Source organism: Cydia amplana, chromosome 8 (genome assembly GCF_948474715.1).
Source record: "Cydia amplana chromosome 8, ilCydAmpl1.1, whole genome shotgun sequence".
NCBI classification, from domain to species: domain Eukaryota; kingdom Metazoa; phylum Arthropoda; class Insecta; order Lepidoptera; family Tortricidae; genus Cydia; species Cydia amplana.
The window spans coordinates 3145172-3163791 of NC_086076.1; the positions used below are offsets into that span (position 1 = coordinate 3145172).

At 36.4% G+C, this 18620-nt stretch overlaps 1 long non-coding RNA gene across 1 annotated transcript in view; it reads right to left on the minus strand.

Annotated features, from left to right (window-relative positions):
* Positions 1-15253, minus strand: part of LOC134649994 (uncharacterized) — a 68639-nt gene extending 53386 nt beyond the window's left edge. The window contains exon 1 of the long non-coding RNA XR_010097018.1: positions 14988-15253. This is a non-coding gene — a long non-coding RNA (uncharacterized LOC134649994). The remainder of the gene's footprint in view (positions 1-14987) is intronic.
* Positions 15254-18620: the final 3367 nt, after the last annotated feature.

An 18620-nucleotide genomic window follows, 5' to 3' on the forward strand; every position in this document is an offset into this window, starting at 1 on the left:
CGTCTATAAACAAATGTAATTTTTATAAATTAAAATACTGCGTAAATTTATGTAATAATTCGGAAAATTTATTAGTTTTACTATTGAAATCATATACAGGAACAAATAGAATTTGTTTAACCCTTAATCTGTGAGCTGTATAATGCTTTGTAGACATTTGGCAACACTATGCATTTAAGGGTTATAATTTGGTTTATCTGTGTGACCATTTGAATTCCGTATTTACTTATGTGAATACTCGTGTATTTCATTTTTTTTTCTAGCGAACAGTCGATTTGTATCTAAAATTTGCGAATAAAATTCGCCATCTTGAAAATTACGAATAGTGTTGGGGTATGTACCGAAATATCTCCTTATAAATAACTTATAAAATTGTGTACCATATTTTTCTTTGGTTCCACTGTGAGCTATGGTTGATATAATTTAAGGTGTAGTATTGTAAATAAGTACCTGTAAATAAAATACATCGTTTTTATTCCTCTCCGTCGCTGTATTTAATGTAGCGTTTTGTATGAGAGGCGTATTTGATACTCTTATAAATTTTACAAGTGTCACTCTAGCGATCTTGAATTTATGCAGTTTCGAAAGTACGTAAAACTTATATTTATACGATAACCGATTTAAAATTTAAATGTTAGTAGTCACAGTCACAGTAGCTACATAAAAAAAACAATCAAACACATTGATACGAATACGACGCAGTGTTGGCCGAAAGTTAATGCGAATTGAAAATGTTGGCCATTAACCATTATAAATTGAACCTTAAACCGTATCGGACGATTATAGTTTACGATTCAATTTATAATGGTTAATGGCCAGCATTTTCAATTTGCATTAACTTTCGGCCAACACTGAACGACGCTCGCGTTGTTATATTCCTACGTATAATAAGACAAGTATTTAGACACTTAGTCTTAGATGTCGAAATTTGAAATACTTACGCATGTGTAGATACTTAAGTACTGTTTTGAGAATCTAGTTGGTCTCTGTTAACTATATTGTTATTGCCTGAGTGTATTTTAATTCTTTGGCCGACCCGTATAAGTATGGCGCTACCTCCAGATCCGTACACCTAAGTAATCAATAACTGGCCTGAGCGAACGCGATCAGCGAATATCAAAATTTCCTTATTTACATCCTTATCACTCGAATATGCAAGAACGATAGAGAGGCAGATAACCAAACATAGGTTATCGATGTACGCGGTAGGCCTATACTCTCATCACTCGGTTCAAATGTCATCTCTTGTTAGAACATGCACTGCTACCTCCGCACGATCATCAAACTCATGCAAGCGCAAATAAAAGTCGAAAATGTTACCGTTACTCGTATTAATATAGAAACATCCGTGCGACAGTTTATTCGGTTATTTTATAGTACAGATATTAAAATGGGTGGAATCGGGATATATCCATAGTATAAGCTCAATGGATATAGTTTTTGTTTTACCAAACTACCTCAATATTCCGTCCAGTACTGATACGTATTAATAAAAATAAGTTCCGTCCATGGTTATGCTCAATTAATTAGATAGGTAGTTGTAAATATAATTAATTTGTGGTTAATATATTTTATGGTTAATATTCATGAAATCCTGATTAATTTAGAGTTGACAGTAAGAGGAATCTATAATCGTTTCACATCGTATAATGCAATTTTTTTTATTTATTACTGATCTGTTATTGTATATACATTGCTTCTAGGAATTACAGAATAATAATAGATGAAAAGGTTAAAAAAATATTTATTTATGACAAGCATAAGTAGTTTGTTTTGTCGTAGGATATAACTTTACAATGTGATATTTTGTTTGGTTATAAGAACTACATTTTTTGTATAAAACGTGTACATATTTTTGTATAAAACAACAACAGAAACTTAAAATATTGTAACATAATTTGTAATACGTACCTACACACAGGTAGGAACTTTTAATTTTGATTCCTTACTGTTATTGATTTTTTTGTACATGTAAAATATACATCGGTTACCGACTGAAAAATATTACAAATAATCCTGCTTTTTCCTTCATACAGGATGGTTTTGTATGTAGTTTGTTATGTAGGTTAGGCTGAACAAGTTTTACTGTGAAGACATCCCCGAAATCACGAAAAAAATCCAGGCGTTCACTAGAAAACAATATGTGACGTTATCTATGAAAAGGGACCTTATCGTCGATGGCGGTTACGTTTAATGATGCTGCGATATAAATACAATGCCGCGCGACGCTATGCGGCGTAAGCGCCATCGACAATAAGGTCCCTTTTTATAGATAATGCCCCATATGGTAGAAAGATTTGCTGGCACAGATGGCAGAGCGCTGGAGTATCGATCCAGAGGCCGTGAGTTCAAGTCTCATCCAAGGCAGTAATTTTTCCTCATTTAAATTTATTCTAAGCTTAATAGCATCGTTTGCAGACGTTTGTGCTCGTTAAAATTTTTTTAAAACGAAATGTATGAGACGGCCGATATTTTTATTGCGTTTTCGGGTTGGGCTTATTAGTAAAAGTTGTTCAGTACGACCAACATATTCACTCCTCAGAGTATGGTCGGATATACCATAATCACTTAATCACTGTGTATAAGCACTTTTTTTACTGTGTTTCTCGTGTATGTGTATATTATAGTATATTTTATAGCTCCCAGTGGAAGTGGGCCTATGCCCGTTTTGGTACATCTATTGAATACCAATGTTTTATACCAGTCAGTTTAGAGAAATTATATTTTATAATATAGGTGTTGTAACTATGTGATAATTTAAGTCGTTTTAAGGATACTGTAAAAAGCAAGTGTATATCTTTTTTACCGTATTTTGGAAATAAAATAATCAAATTATACTCTATTGCTTCATGCCACTACTGCAAGTGCAAATCTAGTCTAATTTCATAGAAATCATCCTAATGCTCTTTATTAGTCAGTTCCTCGTCAAAGTAAAAAGAAACGGCCAAGTGCGTGTCGGACTCACGCACGAAGGGTTCCGTACCATTACGCAAAATACGGCATAAAAATAACGTTGGTTGTATGGGAGCCCCACATAAATATTTATTTTATTCTGATTTTAGTATTTGTTGTTATAGCGGCAACAAAAATACATCAGTGAAAATTTCAACTGCCTAGCTATCACGGTTCATGAGATACAGCCTGGTGACAGACAGACAGACGGACAGTGTAGTCATAGTAATAGGGTCCCGTTTTTACCCTTTGGGTACGGAACCCAAAAAAGAAAGCTATAGGTAAGTAACATAGTTTTTAACAAAATAGACGGGCTGTCATTAATCAGCATCCATTAAGTTACGTCCATGTCAATAATTGAAATGAGGCCATTCTCAAAATGTTGATGAGGGCTTCATACCTGTACCTATGTATAAAGTCACCATCAATATATCGGAGCGGCCGAGGTGCTCAAAATATCTGAACACTCCCATTGTTGAGCACCTGTATTTACATGATTATTGATTACGTAAGTACATTTTGATAGTACTTTACGAAAAAGTTGTATTTAAAACGAAAGTATCAAATAACAAGCCTATCAACTTTACTACACTTAGGGTTTGCAATCCGGATCCGAAGTGTATGAAATTATCCGGATCTGGATCCGAATCCGCGCATCTTCCCATACATTTCAGATCCGTCGTGCAAACCCTAACTACACTGTTACTATTTCATTTTTATTATAAGGTCAATGTGGGGATATATAATTTAAAAATAAAACTTTCTAAGATTGAAGTTATTTTACAGTATGGTATGGTGCTACTTTACCGCCCTAGGATTAAGGACAATACGTACGTATGTAAAATCTAAAGGGCCATATATGTACTTTAAAACGTTGTACAATACACCTGCAAAAAGGTAATTCGCACCTCGTGTCGATTTAATTTTAAAACACTCCATTCAGTCATGTTTCAATTTATCGCCACCCGTTGCGAATTTCCTTCTTATATCGTTGTACTATCTAATACCTTTAAACGAGCAATTCTTGTTTATATATATATATATATATATATATTTCGGGGATCTCGGAAACGGCTCTAACGATTTCGATGAAATTTGCTATATGGGGGTTTTTGGGGGCGAAAAATCGATCTTGCTAGGTCTTATCTCTGGGAAAACGCGCATTTTCGAGTTTTTTTATGCTTTCCGAGCGAAGCTCGGTCACCCAGATATTTTCAATTAAACTTGGTCAACCAGGTCTTGACAGTAGAAAAAGGCGGCAAATTTGAAAAATGTAGGCGCGAAGGGATATCGTACCGTAGAAATTTTGAATTTCGCGCCAACAAGATTTGGTTGACCAGCTATATATTCAATTTTGTATCGATTTCAATCTCGGGTACACTCTGACCGTAACCAATCGTGGGTGAGATGAGACCCTATTCTCGAAATAGTAAAGGAGCGCCAGCTAGCGGACAACGTATGAACTACGACGCTTACTTACTTCAGAGTCTTCCGAAAAGAGACCGACATTAATGTCGCTTGATGGCAACAGATGGCGTAAACAGTGCCTAGAGAGACGACGGTGCGCATATTAGGTAGGTAGCCTAGGTAGAGCCAGGCCAAGTAACAGTCAAACTTTACAAGGGGGCAAAGTTGTTGTTTAACTACTCGTCCTAATATTGATACCCGACCCGAGCAAACTAAAGTTTCCAAAATTGAACCACGAGCGTAGCGAGCGGTTCTTAAAGTGGAATCAAGAGCGTTGCGTGGGTTTCAAGTTACCTACGAAGACTTTCGCCCCCGAGTGAAGAATAATTTGAAAAATAAAGAGAGTCTTTACGAGTGGGTGAAGTAAAAAATAAGTTTTCTGGATCAAAATAATTGAATAATCTTTTTGCTGAGCCTGCCGATGATTGTGCATTTAGTCGCCTAGCGGTAAATCGGAGTAAAGGTACCGTTCACATTCAGACTGCACCAACATTACTGTTGCAGTAATGCGGCGCATACTACTGCCGACTGCATTGCTGCCGCAAATGTAAAAGAACGGGCAACATCTACTTTCACATTTGCGACAACAGCGCTGTCAGCAGTAATGTTGCGCTGGAATACTGCAGTAAAAAATAAAAAAATAAAAAGTAGTAATGCTCGTGCAGTTTAACTCCGAACGTCACCTTAAGGGTAATATTCCATTTCTGACCGCAGCTGCACTACTGGTACTGAACGCGTCGCTGTTACTGTCAATTTCCATAGTAAAATGAACAGTAGTGCAGCTGCGGTTGGAAATGGACCGTCACCTTAAGATAAAGTAGACCCCTCAGCACCCCTAGCACATGATTGGCGCGACAGTATCTCGCGGCGAGATAGACTACCCGTCTTTTTTAACTGTGTTAATAAAAGAGGGACGGGTAGTCTTTCTCGCCGCGAGATACTGTCGCGCCAATCATGTGCTAGCCGGGCTGGGTTGGAAGGTGACATGGCAGGCTTTCGCTTGCGCCGATACTTGAGATTAGGTTGGCGAGCGGACCCAACGAACCCTAAGCGAGTCGTGGTAAACCAGCTGGCACAAAGATAGAAATCTTTCTATCTTTGTGCCATCATCAGATGATATAGATTTTTACACTGTTTATGGCGCAATGTACGCAGCGCGAAAATTTATATAATGAAACGGATGGACAAATTGAGATAATCTTGATAAAACCTTTAAAAAACCCATCCAAAACGGTTCACCCGTTTAAAAGATACGGTGCCATAGCGGTCAAACTAACACCCCTCTTTTTGTGTCGGGGGTTAAAAAATAATATTATTTGTTTAAGTACGGTGCCGTCGAAAAAAATAGGTCTCCTACACAGAAATATACCTACCAATAATTTTGTATTGCAGGTACGCTCAACCGCTTGCGCTAATTAAAATAAATACTGAATATTTATGAAATACGTCCGAAGAAAAATACACCATCTGCCTACAAGGTACGTTGGTCGAAACTTACGACCCTTACTTAAGATTCTAATTTAACTTTAATTCGTAGCCATTAACAAAAAAGTTAGTTATTTTTTTACAACACGTCGATAACTGCGAGGGGCTATCCTTAATGATCGCTAACAAAATGTCAATAAACCTGATGTTTGGGCATTTTTCCCCTTCCTAATTTGTGAACCCTAAAGTAGCAGCCCTATAGTTAAAAACCACTCTACTCAGACCCTTCTTGTACCGTGGCGTAAACGGGCTTTTGAAGGGAGTGAGGGGTCCATGTATATTGGGTGTTTGATAACCCTGCATTGAGCAGGGTACAGGGTTGGAACACGCATCTCTCTGTCACTTTCTGTCTATAATTGAGAGAAAGGGAGCGGTGTAGAGCCGTTCATTCTTTTTAGCGTTTCGTTTTGCGCAACTATCGGTTCGAGTTTTGTAGTCGTTTTGGTTTTGATAAAGGGAGGAGTAAATAATTATTATTATGACTTATTTACTCGTAAACAAGCAGATAATTTTAAATTTGAGAAAAATAAGAATTGCAATAAAGCTATTTCAACTTAAATGAAGGATACTTCTTCTAATATACTTTTTACAATCGAATTAATTTATTGCATTAATAATATTCATATTATCATATTTTAATGCACTCAAAGTAAAAATAGATAGTAAGAAAGGATACTTTTCTTTTATTTACTCACAAACACGGGACTCTTGGTTATTAATTACTTACTAGGTACACCACTCATTATTGTTGTATAATGACAATTCAGTTGACGCAGTTTTTGCAAAAAAAATAGCTCTTTAATCGCTTTAAAATTAATAAAACCACCATTTCAAAGTAACGAATTCAATCAATAGCTTCTTGCGTGGAACGGAACGCGCCATACAAGTCTGCCGGCCGGGCTAAAACCCTCGCCGGGGTTCGCTAGTCCACTGCGCGCCGTCGCCGTGCCCCCACGCCGCGCCGCGACCCGTACACAAAACCACATAAATACAACCAACAACAAAAAAACAGTGTTAACAGTGCTACAAATATGTAAAAATCACACTCTAGTGTAAGTGAGCTTTGGATTCAAAGCGTGTTAAGCGTGGCGCTCGCAACCCCCACGCTTGAATAATGACATGAAACAATATTTCGTACACCGATAAATCTGTAACATCGTCCTTTAATCGGTAATGTGTAAGATAGTGTAATGTTTAATGTTTTCATGGATTTTGCCGCACTGACGGGGAATCCATGGAATATGCTAATAAGAGCATTTTAACCCGTACACAAAAACTCTGCACTAACACTGCAGTGCGATTTGTGTTGCAAATTTGGTCGTTGGTTGGTTTCCGGGGGTTGTTATGATCGTTTTGTTCCGAACGGTTGCTAATGCTGCATTTACTTTGATAGAATCCATAAACGTAATGTAGAAACCCATATTTCTATAGTTAAGCTTCTGAAGCTTTTAAAACATCAACATCTTTAATCCTGCTTTCATTTGTCCCGCATTAAATGACATTTCTATTTCGATTTTCGAAAATTGTACTCCAGTAATTGTATTAGCGCAGTTCATAACGGACCGAAGGGGCTAGGCACCAATTTCCTTTGTGAAGATGGGTCTGTTTGCTCTAATTTCCTGCTCTATTCCTGACATTAACCTGCCTTTGCATTGCTGGTTTATCATCGGTAATTTGTCTATTCTTGTTTGATTTGTGTTCGTTGAAGAAAAAAATCTCGAATGACTTATTCTTGTTCGTTTTATTGTGGGATTTTAATCAACTTCACTTCTTCTCTGACAATCTATTATCAATTTGATTGCAACATGAAAATAATGAATATTGCAATATGTTCTAGTTTTTTACGCACATTTGTTATGATTCTTTAATTTGTAAATGTTCTTTCTTCTGATTTGTCTTATTTGAAAAAAAAAACATAAAACAGAAAACTTACAAAACACGGCTCACTTTTAAAATCTCCCTAAATAATTTATCTACGATTTGCCTGAGAAGACAATGTTCCCAAAATAATGGAGGATATGCCAAAAACTTGGACAATAAAAGGCTTAATAAAACAATCTTGTAAGAAAAACCAATACGCCGAGAATAAAGGCATGTGAACTCAACAAAATAGAACAAGAGTCGAACAAAACTATCTCGTCCACGACTTATTTCTTGCGCGGAAGCTATCCACATTTCGACCGGTTTTGTGTCTCACTAGTATAAAAAGACGTATCTATTTATTATATTCCCATGAACATAAGATCTTTTAGAATAGTTTGACCGGTTCTGTGCTTAGTGTAGCGTTCGTTGGCTCTGGAGGAATTAAAAGTATTTGAATGTCTTTTGAATATTACATTGGGTCGATTGATAAGATCTTGACTGCACCTTGGTCTAAGTACAATATTATGGATGTTTGAAGATCTGTTTGAACATTTGCTTTAATCTTGATTAATTGTTGTATTGTACCTTTTTCTGTCTTGGGCATTATAAAGCACAAAATGCTGTCTGTCGATAAATTTTGAAGGCCATTGTTCTGTATCGTAGGTACAGTCTAATTTTAGCATCTAGCTTAGAAACCTGAATGATGTTGGACGAAGTCTAGGATTTTGGTATAAATTAATGAATTTTGCTGAAAAAAATACAGCTACGATGTGCTTTGTTCTCTATTCAAAACATCTGACACATCTGACTAATACCCAATGTCCCAAAAAGGACGCAAGATTTGAAATTGATGAAAAACACATTTTTTTTTCGTTATAATATATTTGTATATAAAATCTTGAAATACATAAAATAGGGTTATTTGTGGAATAATACGTCAGGCAAATGTCCACCTAGGCTTTGCTGGCACATACGCACTCTTTTTCATTCATTTTCTATGAACATTTTGCATAGATGCGGCTGAATTTCTCCAATGCAGCGTCGAATTTCCTCTTTTAAAGCATGAGTGGTTGTGGGCTTATTGGCATAGACTTTAGACTTTAAATAACCCCGTAAAAAGTTCCCTGAATTTTCCAACCACTCTGCTCACAGTTGTGAAGTCAAGTCAATATTCCGACCATATTATGCACGGAATTTTCGAACTATACCCGCCAAACTTTCATTACTTTTGAAATATTGTTCAATAATAAAAACGCGTTGATCTTTCGTATAACCCGCCATTTTTACAAACCCTAAACATTCAGCTGTCAAATAGTTTTTTTAGGGTTGCCAGCACTAAAATACAAAAATGGCGGCAAATTGAAATCTTGCGTCCTTTTTGGGACATCCTTCACTATATATATATTTTTTTCTCTTTATTATGGCACAAACAGTCATTACAAAAAAGATGCATTGGAAAATGTTACATATAATATTGACAATACAGTGCCGAGAACGTTATAGATTATAGTTAATATTTTTGTTGCAACGGACCTGAATTAACTTAAACTATAAGTATATAAGAAGAAGATGAAATTGAATGAAGGATGACGTCCAAGCGCTGACCACTATCCCGTATATTTGTTACTTATGTATAATCTTTAGTGGTTTTTAGAACAAAAAAACATAAGAATTTGCTTTAGAAAAGTCAGCAAAGTTATGAAATCAACAACACAAGCAAAAGCATTACGTGTCTACTTTTCTACGTGCATCATGATTCTTCATTAATTTAAGCCTTATCACAACTGCATCGCTGTTCTCCCCTCATAATGTAGGTAAAAGCTGCATGTCTCTATTTCATTATTACAAGTACAATTACTCTAATTTATCCTTCCATCTCAGTTATTATACTCCATCCTTATGCGTTCAAATCTTACCGCAATTTAGGGTAATGAGCTCGAAGAATTCTTCTTTCGTAAAATTATGTATCTCTTTGAATTCTTTTTAGTTTTTTACCAGCACCTGCTCATTTTATCCGTTGCCGGTTTCATAATGGTATTAGTTGAAATGTACGCCGTGCTTGTACGTTGAATATTTTGTTATAATAATGTACCTAATTGTTGATACTTTCTTCTTTTTTAGGGTTGAATAGGTACCTCAAAAGGAAAAAAACGGTTTATTCATATTTATTTTCTACTAGCTTTTGCCCGCGGCTTCGCACGCCCCCTTTAGGGGATGAATTTTGAAAAATCCTTTCTTAGTTCAAACCCAGAATTTTCTCATGAAAGTTTTCAGAAATTGCGGAAATTTTGAGAATGCTCTGCAACTTGCATATTACTATTTCCAACTAAGTGTAATATCATTCTACATGCATTTATTAACAAGGCACAGTTATCATTCAAGGTTAAAGCTAGACGCAAATAGATTATGGCAGGGATACACATTATACACCAGCCTATTATCAGCGTCAGAATAATGAATTTTACATGTGATCGATCACCCCATCAGATGGCCATTTAAGCTCACAAAATTCAATTCCAAAGCCAATGGATCCATTTTAAAAGATCATTCCCCAAGCACCCTAAACAGGTGTGTAGTCGAGCGCAAAAGTGCCCACGCGTAGTTTGTGACAGACAACTGACAGCTAATAGTTTCACAAACAAATCGTGTATCCCAGTTACACAATAACCACCCTTCACCCTATATAATAAGGGTTTTTAGAGCGGCAAAGATATTGTTGGTGCCATTTAATGGGGGCACGTGTCAAGGAAAGACGTAAAAGTAAAGCTGGAGCAAACGGAGCGTGTAAACTTGTCACATTCGTTGATTTGTGACGTTTGCCTGTGACGTATTGGGAGTCCCCTTGGTAATAAGTTGGAATATTGAAACAATGATCTTTATTATGTAACTTTATGTGTCTCGAATCTACCAGAGTTCAAGGCGAGATCATTTTAGAGGAGGGTCATGAAAACAGTACATATTCTTATTTGGAAAATTAAAAACATTAAAATGTATTGAATTAATTTTGTTTAAAATGTTAAACTTATGTATAGGTACGTACAAGCATATTTATGATGTTAAGAAAAGAAATCGGTAAAATTTATATGTAGGTAGGTACATATTCTTATATCATGTTTCAATTTGATTTGTATTATTGTATCCCCCATTCAGTATAAATAGATACCTACAACGATTCCTCGTAAATTCAAGAAAAAATGTTAATAGATAAGTATAGTTTAGTAGCTTTGGAATCAAACTATAAAAGAGCAGAGGTCAAACGGATCATTAAATTTACAAAACTAAACGAAATAAAGATAACAAATACACTTTTCAAATAACAAATATGTACTTACATATTATGAGAATAAATATCTAAATCTAAATCTAAATCATACCAAAATAATTGCATGTGAAGCACAACCCAACCGTAGTAGAAAATATTAAAAACGGTTATATTACGGCTGTACTTCATATTATGAGAATAAATATCTAAATCTAAATCATACCAAAATAATTGCATGTGAAGCACAACCCAACCGTAGTAGAAAATATTAAGAACGGTTTACTAGCAACAACAATAAACCAGCCGATGTCCATTTAGAAAAGGCCCCGGCTAAGCAAATACAAACAGAACTAAACAACCATATATAGCGGTCGCATTTACAATGGGTTTTCTAACAATAGCTTCTAGGGAAAGGGTTGCTGTTGATATTATAGTTAATATTGCAATTGCTAGTTTATGGTATTGGCATTGGTTTATGTATGTGGAACATCTGGATTTCCATTATATGGTTTAAGAATTTCAAGATTGCGTAGATGAAATTTCTTTGGACGGACTTTATACTGTCAGATATAGTAATATTCGGAATCAGACTGCAACAGCATTACTGTTGCAGTATTGCGGCTCGACATTGCTGCCAACTGTATTGCTGCAGCAAATGTCAAAATCAAAGGTGCCTGAATTTTTAGGAATGTTATTCATTTATCATGTTCCGATCACTACACTGTAATCAGGGGGGTGTCATCGCCCATCGGACAGGCGTATGGCAGTGGGCTGCCGCTCGGCTCGCACGATAGTCGTGTCACGTGGCGCTCGTGCAAAATTGAAAATACACAATGGCTTCGAAACTTACTTCCGTGATACTATCTCCGGATAAAAAATGTATGTTTACATAATCAAAGCTTGTAATTCCTACATATTTATCTTAAAAATAATAAATCGGTGGGTATAAAGTCTATTTTATTATTCGGTAGACTAAAATGACATTTTATAGTATGAACATCATGTGTCATTTCATACTATGAAATGTCATTTTAGTCTACCGAATTAAAAATAGACTTTAGGTATAAAAACTTGTCAAGTGATAACCCCGTGCCAACACTCACAGCTCGGTCATAAAACTGCGGCGCGGAAAGGAGATTCACGGTTCGTGCGCGGTTATAAGTTTCAATTTTGCTTGCAGGCAGCGATATAGGTGTAATTTTATACCTAAATCTGACTTTTGTGAAGAAGTGAATTTTCTGTACGGTAGTACTATTAGTTATTCTGTGCTGTAATGTAATTATTTAAATGTAATGTCATTATATTACATTTGGATTGACTGCCGCAGTATTGCTGATGCTGATTACCTACTGCAGGCCGCGTAGCCAACATGCCAATCGCTAACGCTCCGTAGCGATCAAAACGCAACTGTCACTGTCGCACTAATATGGAAGAGTGATAGAGAGACACAAAGCGATTCGATGGCGAAGCGATAGCGATTGTCACCTTGGCTAGGCCGGCTAATTACTGCTGCGGCGTTGATGCGAGCGTTGTCACTGTCAATATCCTTGATGAAATGATTCAACGGATTGAACATTCTAATCGCGACAGTGCGGCAACGAATGTCCTTTACTTATCAACAACACACTATTATGTCCGATCCGCAATACGCTATTTTCGGATTAGCTGGAGAGATTCCTGATTCTGCGGAAACGTGAATATTTTCTGTAAAAATAAATCACGGGATGCGTCCACTGATCGACAATCCGTATGACGTCATCAGCATGCATCAGAAAAGTTGTCACACCGATGGCGTCTGCATCGCTTATAGTCCGATGCGTCGGATACCACAGAGTACATAACGTACGCAAAGTACCAGGTGGCGGTTCTGGCCACTGGCCCCGGTTATGGCAATTCATCAATATGAATAAGCTTAATATAAAATAAATAAATAATATAAAAAAGCCATTTATTCACACAAGTGTGGTTTACATTTGTAGGTTTAATATTATTTTCCTTTACTTAGTGGTGAACCACTCTTTGGGTGAAGGCCTCCTCCAACTCAATCCATTTTCTTCGTTTAAAGCTATTTCCACCCATTTCTTTCCCACAGCCTGGGATAGGTCGTCAGCGTTAATATAAAATAAATTTACTCATTATAATACCATTAAAAACTCAATTATTTACCATATAAAGCCTCCAAAAGTAAAAAAAAACAACGAGTTGCACTCCGGGAGTGCCGGCAGAAGTGAAAACTCAATGACTAGTTCAAAATGTCTGTATAATTGAGGTTAACGCCATCTAGCGTTATTTCGTCGCATTACTTGAAACCCCTAAGCACATCACTGTTAGTACTCGAGTTACATATATTAATACCAGTTAGAGCGAAACTCACTAGATGGCATTTAAATCAATAAAGAAAAACTCAATGACATTGTTCGATCAGGTCACGTGTCCGTCTTACGGTCACGTGATCTGTCGCGAGTTTAACATTTTTTCCCCATCTCAAAAAATGCACAGCGCCGCTAAAGAAGTTTTCACATCAAAAATATCATTTGTACGCGTCCGGTGTGCCCTAGCCTTTAATCCCACACTGACCTAGTATCACATAAGTCCTGTGCAAGGTATTTCGGAGAATCATAAAATGCAGGCCGCTGGACAAACAGCTCGGCTAAGGCTTGTATACCGCTAGAATATTCACTGGGACACGGAGGTTTACTACTTGCACACAGTCTCAGTCAGTTTTCTCTAAGGTGCTGCATGTGTTTGAAAATTTCCTTTATCTCAAGAGAAGTTTTATTTTACCTGCCTGGATAATAGAAATATGTAATAACATACCTATAAATAAAGTGTTCCATGTTCAGTTCAGAAGGCCACCTCAGGCAAACTCTAACAAGTGGTGAGGCTACGGGAGACCGATAGAGACGAATCGCAGGAACTACAGAGCCAAGTGGTCAATATTAGCCTCAGTAATGGGGGACCGACGAAGAATAATAATAGTATTTTATGCAACCGTTGTTTAAGAGAGGTCAAAAAAGGCGAGTGGTGTGAGGCGTGAGGCTTCGCCTCAAATTGTTAATAAAGACGCCACGAGTATTTTTTGACTCAATTAAACAGCGTTGCATACAATACTTTTTTTACGACCAAGCACTTACTTTGAAATAAAATTGTAAATTTCACAAATATTTTTAATTCAAGTAAGTAGCAAAAATAGAGGGTACGGGCGGGAAAAGAATGAATGAATGAATGTATGAAATTGAAAAAAAAACATGTCTATGGTTCACTTATTTATCAGAGATGACATTTAAAATAAGGTTGGCAACACTGTATTTCATTCAATATTTTTTAAGTGGTCATTACACGAAGTACCGTAAAATCGCCAAAAAGATACTGCGTGTATGCACAAATTCTTTTTTGGGGAATAGACTAAAGACTTGTCATGACAACTATAAGGTAGGGGTTTAAAGGTGTGTGCACGACCCTGAAAAAATATTTTACAGCGTGATGGGCGTGGCTGTCGCGTATAAAGCAGAAAAAAATCTAATAAAGAAGGAGATTTTTTTTCTTGCGAACGCTGCTGGTAAGAATTAACTTTATGTTGAGATCTCCTGGAGTGACTAGTAAAAGTAAGAAGTATTTATTCTTAATCACAGGCACAAAGAAGAAAGGTATAAGAATAAGAAAAAAAACATATCAAGGAGAAACTGCCACGAAAAAGGATCTCGGTATGATGCTGGCGACTTCCAGCGCTAACCTTCCGTTGAGATCGTCAGGTGAAACAATCACTATTTTGGGTTTCTTCAAAAAAGGAATATTACTGGGTCTGCTGCATCATTAGAGTTGCACGCGCCCATAGACTGCAGTGATATTACCATCTAGTGGGCTGTAAACTTATTTGCCTTTGACGTCACATAAAAAAAGCGGCCAAGTGCGAGTCGGACTCGCCCATGAAGGGTTCCGTATTTAGGCGATTTATGACGTATTAAAAAAAACTACTCGCTAGATCTCGTTCAAACCAATTTTCGGTGGAAGTTTACATGGTAATGTACATCATATATTTTTTTTAGTTTTATCATTCTCTTATTTTAGAAGTTAGGGGGGGGGGACACACATTTTACCACTTTGGAAGTGTCTCTCGCGCAAACTATTCAGTTTAGAAAAAAATGATATTAGAAACCTCAATATCATTTTTGAAGACCTATCCATAGATACCCCACACGTATGGGTTTGCGAAAAAAAAATTTTTGAGTTTCAGTTCGAAGTATGGGGAACCCCAAAAATTTATTGTTTTTTTTTCTATTTTTGTGTGAAAATCTTAATGCGGTTCACAGAATACATCTACTTACCAAGTTTCAACAGTATAGTTCTTATAGTTTCGGAGAAAAGTGGCTGTGACATACGGACGGACAGACAGACGGACAGACAGACGGACAGACAGACAGACAGACAGACATGACGAATCTATAAGGGTTCCGTTTTTTGCCATTTGGCTACGGAACCCTAAAAACGGTCGCCAGCATTCTGCAACTGATACGAACGGTACGCAAAACCCGAGACAATTCAGAAAAGTTAATTTCCTAGTTGGGTCAATACCCAAGTGGGGATTGAATGGGTAATGAGACTAATGAGCCTCTGGGGCTATTTATAAATCCGACGGCATGTTCCCAACATTGCACCAGTTAGCCGTTGTCACTAATCAGAGAGGGGACATACTTAAAGTTTTTCGAGTATAAAACAAATTAATCAACAAAGCATTTTTGAGTTGGGCCATTTCGTGATGCACACTTATTGATTTCTTCTTTTCTTGCTGTTGTTGTCTGTACATGTTCGTAGATGTTTTGTGATCGTCACGAATAAAAATCTTTTATCTTTATTTCACATTTTATTTTGTTATATTATTATTTCTATCTCAAAGCAACGCGTACACTCTATATTTTAATATTCATGTATGGGGATAAAGTAAAGTCTATTTTTTTATTCGGTAGACTAAAATGACATTTCATAGTATGAACATCATGTCATTTCATACTATTAAATGTTATTATAGTCTACCGAATAAAAAAAATGACTTTAGTATCCTAATGGTTTTCATGGACAATATGTATAAATAAAGATGCATGCTTAAAATATTTACTTGTGTCATAATCATAATAACCGCACAACTTCAATGTTAATCAAGTGAGTTACTACGAGTATACACGACATACCTACACAATACATTTATTATATTAAATTGATTTTAAATTATCACATAAATTACTCAATATTGCATAATCACATTGGCTTACCCGTATGGTCGATTTCGATTTAAAATTATTCAATCGTCACTTAATAGCGGGGTTCTATAATTATTTATAGCATTCAATTTAGGCATATTTTTATAAGCGTGTCCAAGATTGACACAATGCAGGCTATGGAATAAGTTTAATTATAACCTATTTTTAGTATTCGTTATACGCAGAAGGGACGATGTTCAGCACGCAAGCAATTTGGAAATAAGTTTGGAAATACTCATTTCGGGGAAATTGGACGTCAGATCGATCACGCTGAGACGTCCAGCAAAATTATACATCTATAACGTGTTTACCTTAGTTTTCTTAACATAATACTTGCATAAAAACGCTTAGGTATTACATTAGGTACGTGGGTATGCAAAAATTTGGTTACTTTGACAATTTAATACATTCATTGCCACCCAGCCAAACAAGACATCCGCGCCAGGCCACAAAAAATATTATTATTAAGCTGTAGTACCACGATCCCGACTATCGGGTCGTCCGGCCTGGGAACGAAATCATAAATTATCCGATAGTCGGGTTTTCGGTATTGAATGTGTTAAATAAGCTTTCTTTTAAATGTCTATTCTCTTCACAATAAAGTAGTTTTTCAATTATTGTATATGTTTACCTTGCCCATTAGCTTAAGTCGCTCGTGCTTATACCTGAAGCATCATAAATTAGGTCTACAGCCCAAAATCTACGAGTAGCAATACCTTTCCCACTTGTCGTGAAGGCTTAGTTCAGGTTATAAATTAGGTGCTAAGTGTCGAGGTCATCCAGGGCATTCAGGCTACCGTACAAAGATAGTGTAATGAGCCGACAGTCCTTTGTCGCTATCACCAGACAAATATTATTTGTACATGCGATTGTTAGGCTAAAATTAATGGATGTTCCAAGGCCGTGACATTTTTGACAATTGCCGCGTGGAATATAGGATCACAAAGGGTTGTAATAATATTTCAATCGAAAGATCTACTGTTTTTAAGGTTCCGTAGTCGGCATGGAACCTTTGACTAGGTCCTGTAGTTTCGTCGACGTCTGTCTGTCTGTCGGTCTCTCCTCCCGCGGGTTATATCAGTAACTAACTGTTTTCTATAACGCTTACGGAAATACGGAAGCTGAATTTGGTATAGACAAACATTTATAATGCCGACATAAATCTTAAATTAGGACTCTAAAAGCTGGATCTATATCTAAATCCCTAAAGTCTTTTCTCCTATCGATGCATTCCCTGATTGTGTTTGTCATAATGATCAGTTGTCCTAACACTAAAAACCCTAATTTTGGTTATCCTAATATTGATTACTTATCCTAATATTATTATGCATATTTTCTTTTTTGCGAGGGTCGCAGTTGAACCCTAATCTGACCCACTTTTGTGGCAGCAAGTTCTAAAACCTAACCATTTTTCAGAACCTTACATTATGGAAAATAATCGTTATGACAATTGATCGTTATGGGATGTGCCCATTAGGACAAACCAGTTAGGGCAAGTGACTTTAGGACACGACAAAACTTCACGAATATTTTCGCTGAGAAATGCGACCTGCAGAGATGGACAGAGCTGGATAGACTATATGAAATCATATTTGCCAAAGCTACATTAGGTCACTTAAAATAAATAAGTACCTGATACATTCACAAACAAATAAATAAATAAAATAAAAATACGTCAAATGTAAAAAAATAACCAATCGATAGACGTTACAGGACAAGTTAATTGCAAGCATATCTGCCCTTTTTTAATTCATCCGAAGCGTGACAGCCGAGACAACGTATCCATCACTCCATTAGGACGGACAGTGCCGAATTTTCGAAACAGAATGTTTAGTTGGTAGCGATGCGATTTTACGAATGGATTTATTGTTGCGTGATTTTCAAAATAAAATGTTTGAAATTTTGAAAAATGGGTGTCGGTATAAAAACTTTATGTAGGCACCTAAAGAGGTAAGTAAATACGCGTATTCGTATACGTTCTTTTTTGCTACGTAGAAAATGTCAGCCATACGAACGAATTTATTTACCTCAACTATAACGAAATAATGAATTAACAAATATTATGGGATAATATCCTATGTCTAGACTGGGAAAAAGGTTGTTCTTTTAATTACCTACAAAAACATTTTTCAGGACTGATGTATTTTTTGTGTTTTGGGGTTTAACTGGTACTGGTGGTCAGGTTTGGTAGGTTAGGTTGGTACCCTAGGACAGAATAAACAATAAAAAAACAGAAATATACCCTATTGGTTTGGGTTAAGACTAGAGCAAATATTTCTTCATCGCATGGTGTCATATCTATCTCTCCGAACAACTATGTACATAAAAAGGTGGTC